The sequence below is a fragment of the Bufo gargarizans genome, chromosome 5 (assembly GCF_014858855.1).
Source record: "Bufo gargarizans isolate SCDJY-AF-19 chromosome 5, ASM1485885v1, whole genome shotgun sequence".
Classification (NCBI taxonomy): domain Eukaryota; kingdom Metazoa; phylum Chordata; class Amphibia; order Anura; family Bufonidae; genus Bufo; species Bufo gargarizans.
Window position 1 is genome coordinate 121818073 of NC_058084.1, and position 21788 is coordinate 121839860.

The following is a 21788-nucleotide window of genomic DNA, read 5'->3' on the forward strand; positions in this document are numbered from 1 at the left end:
TTCCAGGCTCCGTACTCATTGTAGGTTCGGGTCCCAGCGGTGGGACCTGCACCTATCAGACAATGGGGTCATATCCTAGCGATATGCATCCATTGTCTGAGATGGGAAAACCCCTATAAGTATTGAATAGGGGTGTTTTCAGTCTGAAAAAAAAATGGTAGCCCACAGGCTCCACCAGTGTCTCCTTCTCTCATTTATCAGTGTCATCAAAAGATTATTTTGACTGGATACCGCCTTTCAATATGTCTGATACAAGGCAGAGAAATGTGTCTGTCTAGTGAGTTGTGCCAAATATATTAAACCACGGGTGCCCATTTGGCACGTTGAACAATTTTCAGCTGCAGCACGTTCATTATCCTCCTCATAGTTTTTAACTATAAAGTACACTAGAAGTTCTGCTCATAGAAGGCAGGGCATTATATTACCATCTGTGGTATAATGCATAGGCAGATCATGAGTAGGTTGAGTCTCGTTTCACCTTTGTAATTCAACCCGTAATTCCGACTAGAAGTTTAGCCAGACTGTGCAGAAACACTTCCAGCTGGTAACACGAAGTTGGCTATTCATTCATAAACTTCTAGTAGGAATTGTAGAGGAGTGGCACAATATAGAGTCATAAGAATGGATGCTCCAGAAGGGTTATTTAACAAAGAATACAATTACTATAATATATGTCAGGACTGGTGACAGGTCCTCTTTAGAAGAAAGGCGAAAGGAAGCTACAATTTTGTTTGGGGCCTTCTACAATAATTCTTTGTCTTCCTAGAAAAGGTAATGAGGGAGCACCAAATTATAAAAAATAGGTCAAGATTAAATATCCATACCACCTAACATGTTAATTATTGGACCCATATTATGCTAGGGAGATATAGAGCACGGGCGCTATAGGAAGTCACAAGGATCTCCTTACAGGAGGCTTATATAAGCTGAAATATTAGTGGTAGATCTTTCTTAGTCATGGCCCAGCTCTGCTCAGTCCTTGAACGGGTTCTTGGCCATCATTCCGACTTTAAAAGACTGAACAGTAGAGTTTGGGTTGGTATGGTTGGACTTCACCGCTATGTTTTATGTTACTAACTTGTGACATTGTATATTTTAATTAACATGGTAGGATTGGTGGAACAAGCCCCCTACTAAGTGCCATAATGTCAGATATTCGGTATAGGGGGTATAGCCATAAAAGAGGTATCCGCTTATACGGCGTAAGTACTTTTGTATCATTATTACTATCATCATCATTATCTCCCACTGGCTATATTACAGCGTGGAAACATTTTAGAGCTGCAATTGAGTAAATAGCTTTCATAAAGCGAACGTGTATTAATAACATTGGTTGATATTCTGCTTATTGAAATTATTGAGATGTTGTATCTCGTATCACCAGGCATTTCTACTGACCGAAAAACAACATTTAGAATCTCTTATCTGATCGGGCCTATGAAATGGGTCAGCACAGCCACACGGTCAGGTTTTTTAATGCAGTTTTTGAAGCCAAAACCAGGAGTGGATTAAAAAATTAGAAGTCATATATGTCCTATATACTTTCCTTTTATGATCCACTCCTGATTTTAGCTTCAAAGACTGCTTCAAAAAACCTGAATGTATGGCCTTTAGTTATCCTAATAACATTTAATTAAAAGATGTAATGCCACCCACTAAATGCGCCCATACACCCTGTAGTTCCAAATCAAGGCTAGAATGAAGGTTTAGTCTTAGTTTGATGTGAACCCTCTCGGTTCCTGAATTGAACTTCCATTCCTGGTGACAGATATGATATTAAACATTCATATATCTTTTAGAACTTGGCCACCGAGAGAACCTGCCGGTACTGTAGACTATATCTAGGGCCAGCTGAAAAACATGGAGTTCTGGACCAGATTTACTATGTGTTAGATGGGGTGGACATATAGGTAGGAGTCTTATCTTAGACAGTCTCAGGTAGCACTTTGTTTTCTTGTGTTCTTTCAGATGTCTACACCAGAGATTTTGGTACATCTTAGGCCAAATCTTAGGCCATGAACCTTTCTAGTCAAGCCACCCCCCTTATCAAGTGAGTCAAAGAAACAATAGATGCAACTTTTTGTGCCAAAATAGAGTCCCAAACAATAGTAAAATTAGGCCACTGTCTATAAAAACAACTGACCACTGCTGGGTTCACTTACCATAAGATCTCATGCACATGAAACGTAAGGGTTCCATGCCTGTGCTACGGACCGCAAATAGCCACCCATGTGCACACAGTGTTGTGGATTCGGACCCATTGACTTGAATGGGTCACGATCCGCAAGATACACCAACAGATAGGACATGTCTTACCTTTTGCGGTGCAGAGGCACGAACCAGAAATCCCAACAGAGCACTTTGTAGTGTTTCTATGGCCTTTCGAACCCTGCCTCCACTCCGCAAAAGATAGGACATACCTGCATGCCTTATCCGCAGCATGAAGTGCACACGGCCAGTGCCTGTATTTTGCAGACCTGCCATTTACGGTCCGCAATACGGGCGCGGAGCCCTTACGTTTGTGAGCCCTAAGGAGGTAGCTTCACTGTTGAAGAAATTTGCTGAACAAGCAAGACTACAAATTGCCACTTTCTAACCATGTACAGTTAAATTTAGGCGCAGTGGCATTTAAAAAGTCGCCGTTTACACCAGTAAACTGTAGTAGGGAGACAAGCAATGACCCCCCATTGTTTTATTATAGCTTTATATGTTATGCATCAGTCACTGTTCTGAATAGGGATGACAAGAGACTTTTCCTTTCTCAGGCACAAACATAGACAGGGCCGGTATCCTACAAAGCAAGCTGACCTGGAGTGTGGGTGGAAAAAAGAGTACCTGTATGTAGGAAACACATTCACATGGGCAGAACATATAATCCGACTCAGATAATTCCCTAGGTTAGGTGTAAATGCAGGGCCATTGCTACGAGGCAACAGTGCCAACCACTCTGCCACCAAGGTGCCCCCAATAAAACTGTAAACATTGACGTGAGATTGACCATTGCATTAAGGTTGGGTTGCACTTCTGCAAACCTCCATTAGATTAAAGGGGTTGTCCTATCATAGAAAAGTATGGCATAACACTAGGTCCCAGCAGTTGGACAGCTACCGATCCTGAGAATGAAAAGGCTGCAGCGCTGGATTAGGACTGTAACCCCATCACGGTTTTTCAACTGCAACACATCTCTATTGAGGTGATCAGAAAGTGGTGACCTGGTGACATTGTGTCTGTATGCCACCGCTGTCTGTCATGGGAATACCTAGCAATTCATAAGTTAAAGGGGTTATCCGAGAAAAATATCCCCCATATGCCGGGCTCCTCACCCTGAATCTACTTACCTGGCTCCCTGCGCCGCTCCTGGTCCCCGCACTGCCACTGCTGCTTTTCCATGTGCGTGGATGAAAACATACAGTGTCTCGGGGAGGGGGGGAGCAGCCAATGGCAGATGGGGACGAGCCTCCCTAGCTTCACCCACGATGCTCATTCCCGTCACCGCCTGCCATTGACTGCTCCCTCCCAACACCGGATGTTTTCATCCACGCACAGGGAAAAGCAGCAGTGGCGGTGCGGGGACCAGGTAAGTAGATTCAGTGTGAGGGGCCCGGCGTACGGGGGACATTTTTTAGTCTTGGATAACCTCATTAAGACACAATAGCTGTCACTATTTTAACACGTAATAAACAGTATTTCTTTCCTTCCGGGACGCAGATCCCGGATGACTAAGATGACCAGGAAACTGGTACAGATGTGTTTTAATTAGGGGTGCTAATTTCAGGTGTGCCTCACATGCCTATCCATCAGTGGCGGGGTTGTGCAAGGGGAAGACTTTGAGGGGGTGTGGCTTCAGAAAGTGAGAAAACGGCTCAGAACTTCTGAAGACCAGATATTAGTGTGGTGGCTATGTCCTCTTTACCCAGTCTTCCATACGGATTACATATTACTTCACTCCACTGATGAAATATATGTTCTAAGGTTAGACAGACAATATTTAAAGGGTTTGTCCGTGATAATTAAAAGTGTTATCAATGCTCCTGAATGCTATGTAAAAATAATAATAATGATAATTACATAGTCACCTCTGGTGCCATTCCCTGAACCGCAGGTCCAGTTTTTCTCCTGCTGTTTGTTACAGACTGCAGTGATGATGTGCTTCTGAGGACAGTGATTGGCTGCAGCAGTCGCATGGCACATACCTACATGTTACCACTGCAGTCTGTATGTAATATTTTTTGTTTATTAATGTTCAGGGGCAGAGGTAACATTTCTAATTATCTTAGACAACCCATTTAAGTCCTGGAATACCCCTTTAAATGTTTAATTTATATTTATTAGCTATTTTATTGAACAGGAGGCGCACTGGTCTGAATGTCACGTAGCGCTATATTTGGTTTTTCTTATATTTAATCTATTTTGATCTATTGTTATCTCTGATACTTTCATTATCTATTGTCGTGGGATCTATACCATGTTAATTGCGTTTGCACTAAGCACTTTATATTTACCTTAACTAGTTATATTTACTTTGATGATGATGGATTTGTAGGCCATATCTGACCTTGTTAGCCCCTCTGCCATATGTCATGTCAACACTGGACCCCTGTTTCCTCCTTATTCCTATATGTATTTGCCGTTGCTGTGACTGATTTTTAATATTTATTATTCTGACATTAAATTGATAAAGATATTGTTACTCAGTATCTGGTTATATATTTGTGTGTGGGTGACCTAAACATCCCGGCACAGACTAGTGACTGGAGGGCCAGTAATAATCATCTGCTGCAGAACATCTTCTAAAGACCATCTGTCAGTTATCACTGCGTCCTAGACCGCAGAATGACAAGCTGGAGGTGCTGTACAGGCTGTGACTTCCTATTTGAGGAGAAGTGGCATCCCATGGTGACCCAGCTCATTAAAATCCTACCAGCCTGAGAGGCATGACAGAGCTCCCCCACCACCTGCTTTTCAGGCTGGAGGGAGGTAGGAGAGGGACCAAACCTGAGGCGGGAGGGGGAGGGGCAGCTGAATGGAAATCAGCATCAAGGTTGAGGAGTGTGAGGAAGGTGGAGAATGGACGAGATGTGTGGATGGGAGATAAAACCCCGGGCAAAAATACAGCAGTGGGAAAAAAGCAGAAAGCTGGTGGGAATCTGCCCAGTGCGACCTCTGATACCATGGGACGTGTGGCCAAGGCTTCTGTGTGTGGTTCCTATTTGTGAAGTGCTAATCAGCACACCTTCACCACTACTATACCGGTCTATAGTATATCTACTATAATATGTCTCATATACTACTATACTATCATATACCATCTCTAATATACTAGAATATGCCACATCTAATATACTAGTATGTCTACTATGATATATTTTAATATACTACTATACTATAATACACCATATCTAATATACGTGTATATCTACTGTAATGTACCATATCTAAAAACTACTATACTATAATATACCATCTCTAATATACTACTATACTATAATATACCATCTCTAATATACTAGAATATACCACATCTAATATACTAGTATGTCTACTATGAAAAATTGAATATACTACTATACTATAATACACCATATCTAATATACGTGTATATCTACTATAATGTACCATATCTAATATACTAGTATGTCTACTATAATATACCACATCTAATATACTAGTATGTCTACTATAATATATTCTAATATACTACTATACTATAATACACCACATCTAATATACTCCTATATCTATTATAATATATATACCATATCTATTATATTAGTATATCTACTATACTGTACCATATTTAATATACTGCTATATCTACTATAATATACCTTATCTAATATTCTAGTATATCTACTATACTCAGGGGCGTAACGATCGCGGTCGCAGAGAGTGCGACTGCGACCGGGCCCGGCGGGAGGGAGGGCCCGCTGCAGGCCGCAAGTGCTTGCGGCGGCGGCGGGTGGCCGGGCCCTGTGACTGTGTTAAGTAACTAATCTGTTGATCACCGACACCTGCTGCTGTTCGCAGGTGACAAATCATCGCATCCGCATCGCAAGTCTGAGAGAGAGAGGGAGGGACCCCACTTAGCTGCTGCCGCTCCTCTGCCGGGCCCTCCCTCAAGCTACACACACGCCCACAAATACGCCTCTCGCCTCACCACATGATCAGGCACTCAGGCAGGTAGCTAGGACACGCACGCCGCGGCCCTCTCTCCTCATACGTACCGCTGGTCTGGAACTTGAAGCGGACTCGTCAGGTGACCCGACCCTCCCTGCGCCCCCGCGATATGAGTCTGCTCTCTGACGTCACCACGAGAGTAGACTCTAGGCGCGCAAGAGCCCGCCACATCTGAGACTTGAAAGCGCGGCAAGCGCCCCACGGCCCCAGTGTCAGCCAGCGCGCACTCACCTGAGAGTCTGAGACTGAATGAGAGAGAGACCGGCCGGCCGGCTGACCAACCGACCAAGTAGTCACCCTCACCACTCCAGACTGTCCAGACACGAACCATCAAGGCCAGGGAGAGCGCTGGGCGTTGCAGCAGTCAGAAGTACCATCTGCCTGGACTGGTCTGGTCTATAGACTGGTAGGTGGTACTACTAGGTAGTATTAGTAACTAATGTAAATGATTCATCCATCCATCCATCTGCCCCAGGCCCCCACCCACACCCTGATTTCAGACATCATTATCGACGGTCCACTGATCATCCATCTATCCGCCCCACCCCCTGAATTCAGACATTATTATTGTCTGAAATCAGGGCCGGGGTGGATGGATGGATAGTGGACGGATGGTAATAATAATGTCTGAAATTAGGGCCTGGGTGGGGCGGATGGATGGATCATCAGTGGATGGTAATAAATTATTGCTGTGACAGGTCCATCCATCCATCTGCCCCACCCGCACCCTGATTTCAGACATTATTATTACCAGACCGAACGACCGACCAAGTCACCAGACACGAACCATCAAGGGCGAGCGCCGGTCATTGCAGCAGAAGTACTCCAGCAGGACCATCTTCCTGGACTGGTCTATAGACTGGTAGGTAGTATTAGTAATGTAATGATTCATCCATCCTACTGCCCCACCCACACCCTGACTTCAGACATCATTACCGTCCACTGATCATCCATCCATCCGCCCTACCCCCTGAATTCAGACATTATTATGGTCTGAAATCAGGGCCGGGGCGGATGGATGGATGGATAGTGGACGGGTGGAGTCGTGGGGTGGGCGGAGTCTTGGGGTGGGGGGCCCCGATTCAAAGTTTGCCCTGGGGCCCATAGAACTCTAGTTACGCCACTGACTATACTGTACCATATCTAATATATTTACTATACTATATCTAATATACACCTATATCTACTATACTGTACCATATCTACTATACTGTACTATATCTACTTTACTGTACTATATCTACTATACTGTACTATATCTACTTTACTGTACTATATCTACTATACTGTACCATATCTACTATACTGTACTATATCTACTTTACTGTACTATATCTACTATACTGTACCATATCTACTATACTGTACTATATCTACTTTACTGTACTATATCTACTATACTGTACCATATCTACTATACTGTACTATATCTACTATACTGTACCATATCTACTATACTGTACTATATCTAATATATCTACTATACTGTACTATATCTACTATACTGTACCATATCTACTATACTGTACTATATCTAATATATCTACTATACTGTATTATATCTACTATACTGTACCATATCTACTATACTGTAGTGTATCTAATATATCTACTATACTGTACCATATCTATTATACTGTACTATATCTAATATATCTACTATACTGTGCTATATCTACTATACTGTACCATATCTACTATACTGTACCATATCTACTATACTGTACTGTATCTAATATATCTACTATACTGTACCATATCTATTATACTGTACTATATCTAATATATCTACTATACTGTGCTATATCTACTATACTGTACCATATCTACTATACTGTACTATATCTACTTTACTGTACTATATCTACTATACTGTACCATATATACTATACTGTACTATATCTACTATACTGTACTATATCTAATATATCTACTATACTGTACTATATCTACTATACTGTACTATATCTAATATATCTACTATACTGTACTATATCTACTATACTGTACTATATCTAATATATCTACTATACTGTACTATATCTACTATACTGTACTATATCTACTATACTGTACTATATCTAATATATCTACTATACTGTACTATATCGTATCATATCTACTATACTGTACCATATCTACTATACTGTACTATATCTAATATATCTACTATACTGTACCATATCTAGTATACCAGTATATCTGCTATGACCCTGAGGTCAGCGATGATACGGTGGTCATGGTTTCCTCTGCTGTACATGTAACATCTGGTAGACCTGCTATATACCGTAGCTATAACATAGGCACCAGATGAGCACAGACGCTGAATGTGGTTTGCACTGCCGCTGCTGGGTTTCCTGACTACATGACTTTTTTCTCTGTCGTCTCGGCTGTTCCTGTGTTTGTACGCCACGTTCTTTGTTCTAACATACGATAAAACGCTTCTGTTCTTTTTGTGTTGTATCGAGAGAAAAGACTTGTGTCTTGTCCCAGGGCAGAGAGTACTCCTCTGACAAATTATAATGTACATCACTGAGGAGCAGAGAAAAATGTAAAAAAAAATAAAAAATCGTGTGCATAAGGCAGTGACGGGAGCGGCACCACTTACAGCCCCCTTTTAAAAGGGATAAACCTGTGCCAGCCTATGGGAGTGGCACTATTCAATGCACTATATAGGATATGGCGGCACAGTTATCTGCATTATTAGTAAGGTACTGGTGAACATGTTCCATTATGAACAGAACACGTGATGTAATGACGCATGGCGACAGTGCCGTTAACGTCCTCATTGTGAGAGGGCTAATGCCTTCCCGCTCATGTAACTAACTAGGTATGTGCTGCTCTTACTGTACATCGCCATAATGCTTAAACATCTAAAAATGCCGCATTGTTGTCTGTAGCTGTGATCTGCAACCTGGCATTCCACAGCTGCTGTGAAACTACAACCCCCAGCATGGCAGGTGCCAGGGCATGCTAGTGTTTGTAGTCTCCTAGCAGGAGAGACATATGTTTTAGATCAGTGTTTTATAGCAGGTGTGATCTCAGAGCAGGCATGCTCAACCTGCGGCCCTCCAGCTGTTGTAAAACTACAACTCCCACAATGCCCTGCGGTAGGCTGATAGCTGTAGGCTGTTCGGGCATGCTGGGAGTTGTAGTTTTGCAACAGCTGGAGGGCCACAGGTTGAACATGCCTGTCTTAGAGCATACAAAAGCCTGGTCCGATGGTACAGAGTGCCAATGGTAAGTGCCTTGTGAGGCATTGCATTCACCCCCTTAGAAGCCATGCTTCCAAAATTTGGTATGTGTTGAACTCTATATGAATCTATGAGAAAAAAAAAATCTGTGTGCCTTTGTATAAGGTTTGAGGTACAGGTGCGGTATTACATATAGTTACATATAGGTGCCGTATTACATGCAGGACTTTAATATGGCCTTGTGCATGGGTCTTAAAGAGGACCTTTCACTACTCTACAAACTAAAAACTAACTATACCTGTGGGCAGAGCGGCGCCCAGGGGTCCTCCTGCACTTACTAGTAAGTCTGGGCGCCGCTCCGTTCGCCCGGTATAGGCTCCGGTGTCTGCGCTCCCTCTGACTGATTTCTTGTAGGAGGCGTGTCCCTTGCTGCACTGCTGGCCAATCGCAGCGCACAGCTCATAGCCTGGCTTTGAGCTGTGCGCTGCGATTGGCCAGCAGTGCAGCAAGGGACACGCCTCCTACAAGAAATGAGTCAGAGGGAGCGCAGACACCAGAGCCTATACCGGGCGAACGGAGCGGCGCCCAGACTTACTAGTAAGTGCAGGGGGACCCCTGGGCGCCGCTCTGCCCACAGGTATAGTTAGTTTTTAGTTTGTAGAGTAGTGAAAGGTCCTCTTTAAAGAGGACCTCTCCCCTCTCCTGACATGTTTTAGTAGCTACTTGCATTCCCCATGTAATAACAACTGTAGAACATCTATTCTTATGACTCTACATTGTGCCATTCTATCATTCCTACTAGAACTTATGAATGAATTGCCAGCAGTTTGCAAGGCAGGTCCAGATGGGTGTTACCAGTTGGGGTGTGTCCCCGCATATTCCGACACTGTCAGCACTGATTGGCTAATGTCAGACTGTGCAGGGACACACCTCCAACTGGGAACACCTACCTGGACCCCTGCTGGGAATGTATTTATAACTTCTAGCAGGAATAATGGTGGAATGGTACAACATAGGGTTATATGAAAAAGATGCTCCAGTCATGTCAGGACAGGGGACAGGTCTTTTTTTGACAGTTGCATAGCCAGTTTTCTTTATACCTTACGTAAGGACGGCTTACTTTCATACCATTTTGTAATAAGGAATTATACTGAGTGCTGTAGCATTTATAAATCCATGGAAGGAGTCCTCTCTCTGGCATAATTCGAGGCAGTGTTCCACTAAATTGAATCTTAGTCTCCATCATGACATTGGCAGCTGTGCTCAGGAGGAGGATAAAACTTGTGTAGCACTTTGATTTTCTTCAACCAAGAAGCCAAACCACATTGTTTCCTGACAATTATGTGTGCACGCCGAGGTAATTACTTGTGACTCATCATTTCCCAGTTTGCACCAGTGATAGATAGCATTATATGGATGAAGGAGAGTGAGGAGTCTCATGTGCGTCCATGGGTGGCACCATTGGAACCGCCTTTCCAGTTTATTTCCCGGCTTTTAGTATAAAAAACATTCGCCAAGGCCTCTACAATGAGAATGCCTTCTTAAAAATGGTAATGCCCAAGATGCCACACATTGAAAAGTGCTTATATGAGCTGAACTGTATGCCGCCAACCGTCGCTTTCCATGGTACCTTGGTGCAGTAATGGACTCTGCATGGTAAGATGGTTCGTTATTTAAAGGGGTTGTCTCACTTCAGCAAATCATGTAGAGAAAGTTAATACAAGACACTTACTAATGTATTGTGATTATCCATGTTGCTTCCTTTACTTATCACATTATACACTGCTTTTTTCCATAGTTACGACCACCCTGCAATCCAGAAGGGGGGGTCATGCTTGCACACTATAGGAAAAAGAAGCGGCCTATGCGCACTCCCGTGTTCCCGGCCACCAGAGAGGCCGGCACTTTTTCCTATAGTAAGAGAGCACGGCCACCACTGATGGATTACAGGGTGGTCATAAAAAAGAGCAGTGTATGATGTTATTGGAAAATGAATCAAACCAGCAAAGAAGGCAATATGGACAATCACAATCCATGTGTCTACACGATAAATGCCAGAGACACCCCCTTTTAATGAAGCCTCCTGGCCCAGGGCTGGAGTCTTTTTGAAATCTCGTCCAAACTCCTCTGCTTCTGCGTCTAGTTGGTGCTCATATTGCAGTAGGCACCTCATTCAGGGCAGCAGGTGATATTAAGCAAAAGCACACCAACTGATAGGACACGGATAAAAAGAGTAGGATCTTGATTTATAGCAATGCAAACGTAATTTAATAAAGTCTGCATGTAAAGGCTGTGTACACCTTCTGGGGCGTTTTTTTATGGTTGCATTTCACAAATTTATTGCTAAAAATAATTTTTTACAAATGCCCTTTATTAAAAAGATTCATCTACTTCTTAGGGTACTTTCACACTAGCGTTTCTCTTTTCCAGTATTGAGTTCCGTCATAGGGGGAAAGAACTGATCAGTTTTATCCTAATGCATTCTGAATGGAGAGCAATCCGTTCAGTATACAGCATTATTTTACATTGAAATGCATTAATGCCGGATCTGGCCCTAAGTGTTCTGGAAAAACAGATCCGGTTTTGCGGATAGTACTGTTCTATTAGGGGCCAGCTGCTCCGTTCCTCAAAATACGGAATGCACACGGACGTCATCCATATTTTTTGCGGACCGTGTGCATACGGTCGTGTGCAAGAGACCTAAGAGTGTTGTTTGAACTAGCCCTAAGGGTACAGCCATGTGGTCAGGTTTCTGCATGCCAGGTCACTCCTGGTTTTGCCTTCTAAAACTGCACGCAGAAACCTGACCGTGTGGTCGTACCCTAAGAGAACCAGCTGAAGCGTCTCTGCACACTTTATATTGCTACACTTTGCCATGGGACCCCTAGGGTCGGCGAGCAACTTCTATCTGGCCACTCCGCAGCATTCATTTCAGAATTCCCCTAGCAGGGCTTGCTAGAATGAATGAGTGATGACATTAATTATCGTGACTTGGCTAAAGTCAACATTAACATATATAATAAATAAAGCTAATGGCTTCTTCCGAGGTACTACGAGCCAATATCTCCACAGTCCCCAGAGCTTAATATCGTTAGACTGAGTTAAAATAAAATTCATAGTCATATAGGTAACATAAAAATATGCGCTTAAGACTGATGGCGTCTCTGCTCCATTATGACAAGCGGAGGAAAATGAGAACAGGTTCTGCAGGAAGAGTAGATGTCTGTGGAGCACTTACGTCAAGTAATACATGACTTCATATTTTATTATATCTTTGAAATACACGTTTATTGACGGGTAAACATTATGCCCTATAGTGCCAGTGCCTCTCATCAGCTGTGATTATTTCAGTGGCGACTATCAGGTAGATGTTAACGCAATATATATATATATTGTAGGAAGGTACAAGGAATCATCATGGAAGATAGGTACGTGGCACCGAGGTTCCTAGCCTCGCTGGAGTAAGAGCCGGTTTGCAGTTGCTGTTTGACACTTTGGTACTTAGCATAGGCTGCAATAGCTGATTCGGATGGCTCTTACTGGGAGTAGTCAAAGTGCTGGGTGGGTGACTACTCCCGACGTTCCAGGCCAGGTCTTGGTTTTTGGCTATAAAACACAGGCAGCACTGTCAGGTGTTGGATTACTCCTCTCTGAAAGTGGAGCTCTGTCAATCTCTGTGTTGGGACCTGGGGGTTTGGGCCTGGATTAAGGCCTGCTACCTTGTTGGTGTGAAAGCAGGTGGATTCTGCTTTGTCCAAGGACTTCTTCTTTGCTGCATGGTGTGAACGAACACCAGAATCACAAAGTGACTGTTTTCCTTTAAACAGACTTTTTGTTTTGTTATTTACTTAATGTGTGAGTAAACACTGAACTGTTTAATTCAAAGACTTTGTTGTTGCCTCTGTACTGCGTCCGTTAACCTGCCTATCAGAGCGAATCCCCACAATTGGTGGAGGATGCGTGCATAAACAGTGAGGCTGGCGTGAACGCCAAAATATATTTTGGTTTGCATTTTTGGGCATGGTTGTATGTCATACATTAAACCAGCGGTGTTACAACCTGTGCGCAAGGACAAAATGGAGGCTGTTGTGAAGGCCCTCATGGAGGCTAATATGCAGCAGCGAGAGACAAACCTGCAACAACGGGAGGTTAACAAGCAGCAGCAAGAGACCAACCAGTTGCTGCTACAACATGTGATGGCTTTGCAGACAGCAGGAGCAACCCCGAGCATCCACGATGCCCGGAGAGCAGTCCGTGCGGCGATTCCTAAGATGACACCCGCAGACAACATCGAAAAATATAAAACATAGAAACATAGAATGTGTCGGCAGATAAGAACCATTTGACCCATCTAGTCTGCCCAAACCTACCTGGCGATGTACGAGAAAGTGGCCACAAGGGAGAATCTACCCTGAGACCAGTGGGCTGAGGTCGTCACTCCGTTCCTGGCATCCGATTCCTAGCGGGTGTATTTTGACTTGCCAGACGATCAAGCGGCCAACTACCAAAAAGTAAAGGGTGAGATTTTGGCAAAACTGGGAGTGTCTAACAACGGCGGCCGGCAGGTGGACTCACGAAGTAGCAGTTGCCACAAACTTACACTACGAACTTATAATGGGGAGAGACTTCCCGAGTTTCCCGGCACTGTGGCCTGCTACAAAAGTGACTGATACCCATGAGACAGGGGTAACCCCAGCAGAGTGGCCTTGCTCCGGGGGAAGGCCAGAACCCTGGGAACCCAAGACGAAAGGGCCAGCGGTAGGGGTGACCGCCACTTTGGTGGAAGAGGGGGAGAAAACCCCACTGAGTGTAATGGTGGGAGATGTGAAGGAGTCGGTGTTCCCCCGTTTTGTGGTTCATCAGGATATGTTGTATCGGATAAACCAGTTGCGGGGTGGTAAACCCATTGAACAGTTGGTGGTGCCCCAGGCTTATCGCAAACTCGTGTTAGAGTTAGCTCACCAACATGTTCTCGGGGGTCATCTGGGAATGCAGAAAACACAAGACCGGATACTACATCGGTTTTACTGGCCCAGTGTGTTTAGGGGGGTGGACGAATTCTGTAAGTCTTGCCCAACCTGCCAGGCAACTAGCCCCGAGCACCTTTTCCGCAGTCCCTCGGTACCTCTCCCGATCATCGAGGTACCATTTGAGCGAATCGCTATGGACCTCGTAGGCCCAGTACCGAAGTCCGCTAGAGGACACCAACGCATCTTGGTCGTCCTAGACTACACCACTTGGTACCCGGAGGCGGTGCCACTGCGACATACATCGGCTAAACTTATAGCTAAGGAGCTAATGGAAATGTTTTCCCGAGTGGGGTTACCTAAAGAGGGTCTGAGGGGACCCCTTTTATGTCCAAGGTCATGAGGGAACTCTGTAAGTTGCTGCATATCAAACAGTTACGGACGTCCGTGTACCATCCGCAAACGAACGGTCTGGTTGAAAGATTTAACAAAACATTGAAAACCATGTTAAAAAGGGTGGTGTCTAAAGATGGGAAGGACTGGGACCTTCTTCTGCCCTATCTCATGTTCGCTGTGCGAGAGGTACCCCAGGCCTCTACTGGGTTGTCACCCTTCGAATTGCTATATGGCAGGCATCCTTGTGGTTTGTTGTACGTAGCCAAAGAGGCGTGGGAACAGCAACCCACTCCACATAAAAATGTCCTTGAGTATGTTACCAAGATGCAACAGTGGATAGAGACCGTTTTACCTCTTGTCAGGGAGCATATGGAGGCCGCTCAGCGAGCCCAGAGTCAGATCTATAATCGTCAGACTCGGTTCCGGATCTTTAACCCGGGTGATTGGGTTTTGGTGGATAATAACTTCCTGGTCAGGTGGCAGGGGCCCTACGAGGTACTTGAGAAAATTGGAGAGGTAAATTACAAGGTACATCAGCCAGGGAGGTGAAAGCCAGAGCAGGTTTAACATGTTAATTTACTCAAACCGTGGAAAGATAGGGAAACCTGTACTGAAGACAGCCCACGGCCAGGTTTTCTAGGGGAAGAGGTTTTGGCCCCTCTGTCTGTAGCAAGGGAAGCGGCTGCCACAGTAAGAATTGCTGACAGCCTCTCCTTTGGAGTTTATTAGCTGGAACACGGATGTGTTCTCCGACCTCCCTGGATGCACTTCCACAATTCGGCATGACATTGTCACTGAGCCTTAGGCGAAAGTCCGGCTAAAACCATACCGGGTACCCGAGGCTCGGTGACAAGCCATCTCGGAGGAAGTGCAGTTAAGGCTACTTTCACACTAGCGTTCGGGCGGATCCGTTCTGAACGGATCCGCTCATAATAATGCAGACGGAGGCTCCGTTCAGAACGGATCCGTCTGCATTATATTAGCAAAAAAAAGCTAAGTGTGAAAATAGCCTGGGACGGATCCGTCCAGACTTTCAATGTAAAGTCAATGGGGGACGGATCCGCTTGAAGATTGAGCCACATTGTGGCATCTTCAAACGGATCCGTCCCCATTGACTTACATTGAAAGTCTGGACGGATCCGCACGGATCCGCACGCCTCCGAACGGCCAGGCGGACACCCGAACGCGGCAAGCAGCGTTCAGCTGTCCGCCTGTCCGTGCGGAGGCGAGCGGAGCGGAGGCTGAACGCCGCCAGACTGATGCAGTCTGAGCGGATCCGCCTCCATTCAGACTGCATCAGGGCTGGACGGCTGCGTTCGGGTCCGCTCGTGAGCTCCTTCAAACGGAGCTCACGAACGGAAACCCGAACTCTAGTGTGAAAGTAGCCTAATGCTGCAACTAGATGTCATTGAGGAGTCTAAAAGTGAGTGGGCCAGTCCTATATACCCAAGCCAGACGGGACGTTATGGTTCTGTAAAGATTTTCGTAAACTGAACGAGATTTCCAAATACGATGCGTATCCCATGCCCCGGGTGGATGAGCTTATCGAGAGGTTAGGACAAGCACAGTATTTTTCTGTTTTGGACCTCCCAAAAGGGTACTGGCAGGTGCTCTTAACGGGGGCTGCCAAAGAGAAAACTGCCTTCATCACACCTGAAAGGCTGTATCAGTACAAGGTGCTACCGTTTGGTCTGCATGGTGCTCCCGCCACTTTTCAACGGCTTATGGACATTGTGCTGCATCCACATCGTCGGTATGCGTCAGCTTACCTGTACGATATTGTCATCCACAGTACCAACTGGGAAAGTCACCTACCCAAAGTGCAGGCTGTAGTAGACTCCCTTCGGAAGGCGGGACTAACCGCTAACCCAAAAAAATGTGCGACAGGGTTAGAGGAGACTAAGTACCTGGGGTATGTCATTGGGCGCGGAGTCATCAAACCCCAAGTGAACAAAATAGAGGCAATACGAATTTGACCCTGATTTGTCACCACTAGGCAAGTAAAGTAATTTCTGGGAATGGTGGGCTATTACATGAGGTTTGTCCCCCACTTTGCTACGGTGGCCGCGCCACTGTTAGGGCTCTTTAAGGGACACGTCAGTGATGGTTCGCTGGGATGATAGGGCAGAAGAGGCTTTCTCCGCTTTGAAGTCGGCCCTGAGCGGTTCCCCAGTTTTGGTAACGCCCGACTTCAAAAGGGAGTTTATAGTACAGACCGATGCCTCCGAAGTAGGCCTCAGTGCTGTATTGTTTCAGGAAGTCAACTGGGAGGAGCATCCCATTGTCTTCCTCAGCCGTAAGCTCACCCCAGCCGAGACCCGGTATAGTATAGTGGAGAGAGAGTACCTGATTATCAAGTGGGCACCTGAGTCTCTCCGGTATTATTTGTTGGGGAGAGCATTCCGTCTGGTGACCGACTACTCCCCTCTCAAGTGGATGAGCCAGGCCAAAGAGAGAAATGCCCGAGGTGGTTCCTGTCCTTACAAAACTTTGAGTTAACACAGGGCAGGCTGGTTGTAGGGAAACACGGATGCCCTGTCCCGAGTATACTGTATGGCATGTGTTCACCCCCTCTGGGCTGAACAAAAGGGCAAGGTATTTAAGAAGGTACAAGGAATCATCGTGGATGATAGGATACGTGTCACTGAGGTTCCTGGCCTCGGTGGAGTAAGAACCGTTTTTTATGTGTCAGCAGCAGTTGCTGTTTGACATCTTGGTACTTAGCATAGGCTGTAATAGCTGATCTGGGACGGCTCTTACTGGGAGTAGTCAAAGTGCTGGGTGGGTGACTACTCCCCACGTTCCAGGCCGGATTTTGCCAGGCATAAAAACTAGCCAGCACTGCCAGGTGGGAAGGATTACCTCCGTCTGACAGTGGAGCTCAGGAGGCCTGTGTTCTGGGATCTGGGACCTGTGCTGGGCTGAAGAGTGGAGACCCATGTGTAAGGGGAACAGGCCACCTAAAGCCTGTATTTGAACTTTCTGAGGCAGAACTGCCACCAAGGTGACTTTTGTTTCATTAACTTGCCATTGGGTGTGAAGTAACACCAACACTGCAAAAGTGATGTTTTGTTTTTGGTATCATGTGTGAATAAACACTGAAGTTTGAATTACGAACTTGTATTTTGCCTCTGTACTGCGCCCGCCTATCCTAACTACCAGAGCGAATCCCCACTATATATATATATATATATATATATATTTTTTTTTTTTTTTTTTTGTAGAACAGAAGTTTTCTGTTAAGGAATTTTAGTTATTGATGCCAGTTAGGAAACTGTCAGAAAAGAAAGCGATCACACAGATTGCTGTCTTTTAAGTGATCTGTCTCAAAGCGTGTGTCAGTTGCGGTGCGGAGAAGCTAGCCAGCATGGGAGAAAATCCTGCAGATGAAGAGGAACAAGTCACCGCACCTCAGTAAAGCGTCTTTGTGCCGTGAACAGCCCCCTGTATTAATCACAGACAAATACTCCTCCTGGAAACTTCGGGTCACAACTCTTTTTGGTGTTCAATGTACGTATATCGTGTATTGAGTTACTTTTTAGCATTTTTCAGCTTTAGGAGACATATAATACATGTGATAGGGTCACACTTCATTATGGGCAAACAGAATGCAATTAAAGTGTTGGTCCTATTTTCTCGGTGAAAGCCAAGTAGCAATCCTACACCTCATGCACACGGCCATGTCCGTATTTCGGTCCACAAGCAACGCAGCCGTAAAATACGGATATCTTCCATGTGAATTCTGTATAGACCGGGACTTGTTATATAATTTGAGAAACGGCCACATGGATCCACAAAATACAGATACCTTCTGTGCGCATTTTTCTTGCTCCCACCAATGGAAATGTCTCTTCTCGTTGCAATACAGACCAGAATAGGAAATGTTCTATCATTTGCCGAAACGCTACATGAATCTGCAAGAAATATGGATGTGCGCCTAGCCCCATAGAAATGAATGGGTCAGGGTGTTTTCTGCAAAAATTGTGGATAGTGCGCTATGAAAAATACAGTCGTGTGCATGAGGCCTTACAGTCTAGTCTGTCAAAGTCAAAGCTGTCAAATTGAATGTAGTGTTTGAGCTGCAGGCAGCATGTTATAGAGCAGGAGGAGCTGAGCAGATTGAAATATTGTTTTGTGATAAAATATTCATTGAAACGTGTATTTTATTCATTTGTATCCCTCCCATCGTAGTCAAGTGGGTGGTCCTACTGATTGACAACCTTTCCTATATGAGCCTGAATAGAGATAGTTGTCAGTTACTACGTAGTCCCACCTACTGGACTCCCACAATCACCTGCTCAGCTCCTCTAGCTCTATGACATGCTCCCAGCAGGCAGGACTGCACGTACATCCGGAGTCATGTGGGAGGTGGATTCAGAATGTTGTTTGACCTTTATTATTATTCATTTTTGGATGTCCTACCATCCGCTATATACTGCACATACTCATACACACAGCAGGCGGTATTCCGCTTACTACGTGATGTACAGACCACATTTCCCTTCTCGTTTACTCGCCTCTCTCAGCTCCCTGTATTCTCTGCTGTCCAGTTCGCTTCAGTCCCTGGTGATATTGTTTTGAGGCTCCACACAAAGACCAAAAGTTGTTAGAAGATGGCAGACAGTCCCTAGAAGTGAATGGAGTCAGACGCCGGATAAGACACTTATTCATCATCTTGGGAGCCGTGTATAGGTGTTCTTCACGCTTCCCTTCAAGGCAGCCTGCACTTTACCATTTATATCCGTTGCTACATAAGGGGCTGCAGGCCCTAAAACCGACTCGGTATTAAGAAGCGGACATTCACTAGTATCCCCGGTGATTACAAGGGTCTTTTCATCTCAGCTCTTCATGGTTAAGATCATTGTATGCGGTGGTCAGAGGTGAGCGAGCAGGCTGTGCTACCTATAGATCTACCTCATAGAGAAGTGAATGGGGGCTATGCAACCAAAGAAGCACAGCCTCTGGCGGCCATATATGATGCCTATTCCGATCTCAGCCATCAATGGCTGAAATGAGAATACCCCTTTAAAGTTTAATGACCGTCTTATTCTCCTGGTAGATTAATGGCTTACAGTTTATAATTACTTTGCCCTTGCTGTAATGAAAACCAGCTGTCCGTACTCTGATGTGGTGCGCAGCCAATCTGAACAAGCAGAGCTGCAGTGTAAAGCATGGAGACGGAGCAGTGCAGCAACCGGAACCTCTGAAGAGGCAGGAAGTGAATTCCAGATTACTTTTGATAGCTATTAAGCAACGTAGATAGGCGAAAGTCACTGTTCATAGCTGTTTGTGAACGGTGGAGAAGAGAAATGGCAGGAAAGCATTAGAGAACGGCACTGACCACAATTAACGTCTGATTCGATTATTATGCCTAATAAAATACAGGGAAAAACATTCTCAATAAGGAGGTGCACATAGAGAAATGTGCTACAGTAGTAATGACAGCCATTGCCTCTGTTTAGAGATTAGCGAATTTCGTAAAATTTGATTTGGGTCTGATTCGGCCGAATCAGCTATATGATTTGATTTGAAAAAGCTCTCCCCCTTTCTCTATCTTCCCTCCCATCTCCCTTTTTTAGGCCTCATGCACATGGCCATTGCCGATTTGTGGTCCACAAACTGCAAAATACCTGCCCTGTGCATCCCGCACCTTCCGCAGTCTTTTTTTTACAGAATAGCCCATTCTTTTCTGCAAAATGGACAAAGATAGGACATGTTCTATTATTTGCAAAAATGACTGCATGGATGCAGACGGCTCGTGGTTGACACTCGTGTGCTGTCTGCATTTTTTGTGGACCCATGGAAATGAATGGGTCTTTGTGCCATCCGCCAAAAATGCAGCCGTGTGCATGAGGCCTGACCCTGATTCTGCCAAATTCGGATTCCTTAGAATCAGAACTTTTTGAAAAATTTGGGTAAAATTTCTGGATTCTAGGATCTATTTGCTCCTCTCTAGGCATGTTCCTTTACGACGCTCTGCTCTACTCCCTTCTATGTCCGTGGGATACGCTGTGATTTTCCGTGTTCACTGCATTTGGCATTTTCATATTTCTCTCTACTAATCCAGGGACAGCTGCCATCTTCTCAGCAGTTTGACAGATGTTAGTGAAGAGGCCTCGTATAATACTGCAAGCCTGGCGAAATCCACTCACAGACTCTTTTAAAAATGCATCTGTCAAGGCTGCACCGATTGCATCAAAATTGCGCTGATATTCACGGTGTTGAAGTGCGTGTGCTCTCCTTGTTGATCAGTAGCTCCCAGTACAGACCTGAAGGATTTAATGAGCAGCTCAGTTTTTTCTTTGTAAAGAACGAATGGCCTTCTCCTTCTTTCCTTCGGGGCTGTCCTGCCTTGGCCGTGCCGCGGGGCTGGGGTCCGGCCGCTCTAATATTACATCAAGCAGTATGGATGCGTTTAAATATTTGAAGAAAATCTGATTTCTGTCTAGACTCGGAGCCGGTATTTCTGCTGTAGGATTCAGAGCTTGTTCCTTGAGATTTGCTCCTGATGGTTGTGCAATCCAGTGCTTCTGGTAATTAGACCTCATTACTGCTATGTTCATGGGAGAGGGAGAGGGGAAGAGGACAGACTGGGTCTAATTAACTACTTGATTCTAATGAAAGAAGGACTGGCTGATAGCAACTGGGGGAGTGCACCGGAACAGGAGAGGATGCTCAGCAGAAACCCTGCTGGAGACGAGAAATTAAGGATGCCTGGTTTGTCGTAATGTATATACCATGCTGACAGTCCCATGCAGAAAATATCGTATTAATTCATATCTAAATTATTGTCATCAAAAGTGGGAAAACGGTGCACTTCTGTGCTAAAGCTAGAAGATATAGAAATGGTATTATTTATTTTGTGTGCTCTAATGGTGATTGGGGATTACATGGTTATCCCGCTATATACGTTTATAGCATACCCAGGGGTGCACCTAGCCTTTCTACTGCCTGAGGCGAAAACTGAAACGGCACCCCACCCATGCCAATTTCTTCACCTAACCCCTTTGCCACAATGAAGCGCTCATTGCCCATGGCCCTTCCTCTGTCCCCC

The 21788-nt window shown here is 44.9% G+C and overlaps 1 protein-coding gene across 2 annotated transcripts in view; it reads left to right on the top strand.

Annotated features, from left to right (window-relative positions):
• The window catches only part of NOL4 (nucleolar protein 4), a 281515-nt gene that overhangs the window by 7677 nt on the left and 252050 nt on the right, over positions 1-21788 (top strand). The window lies entirely within an intron of this gene.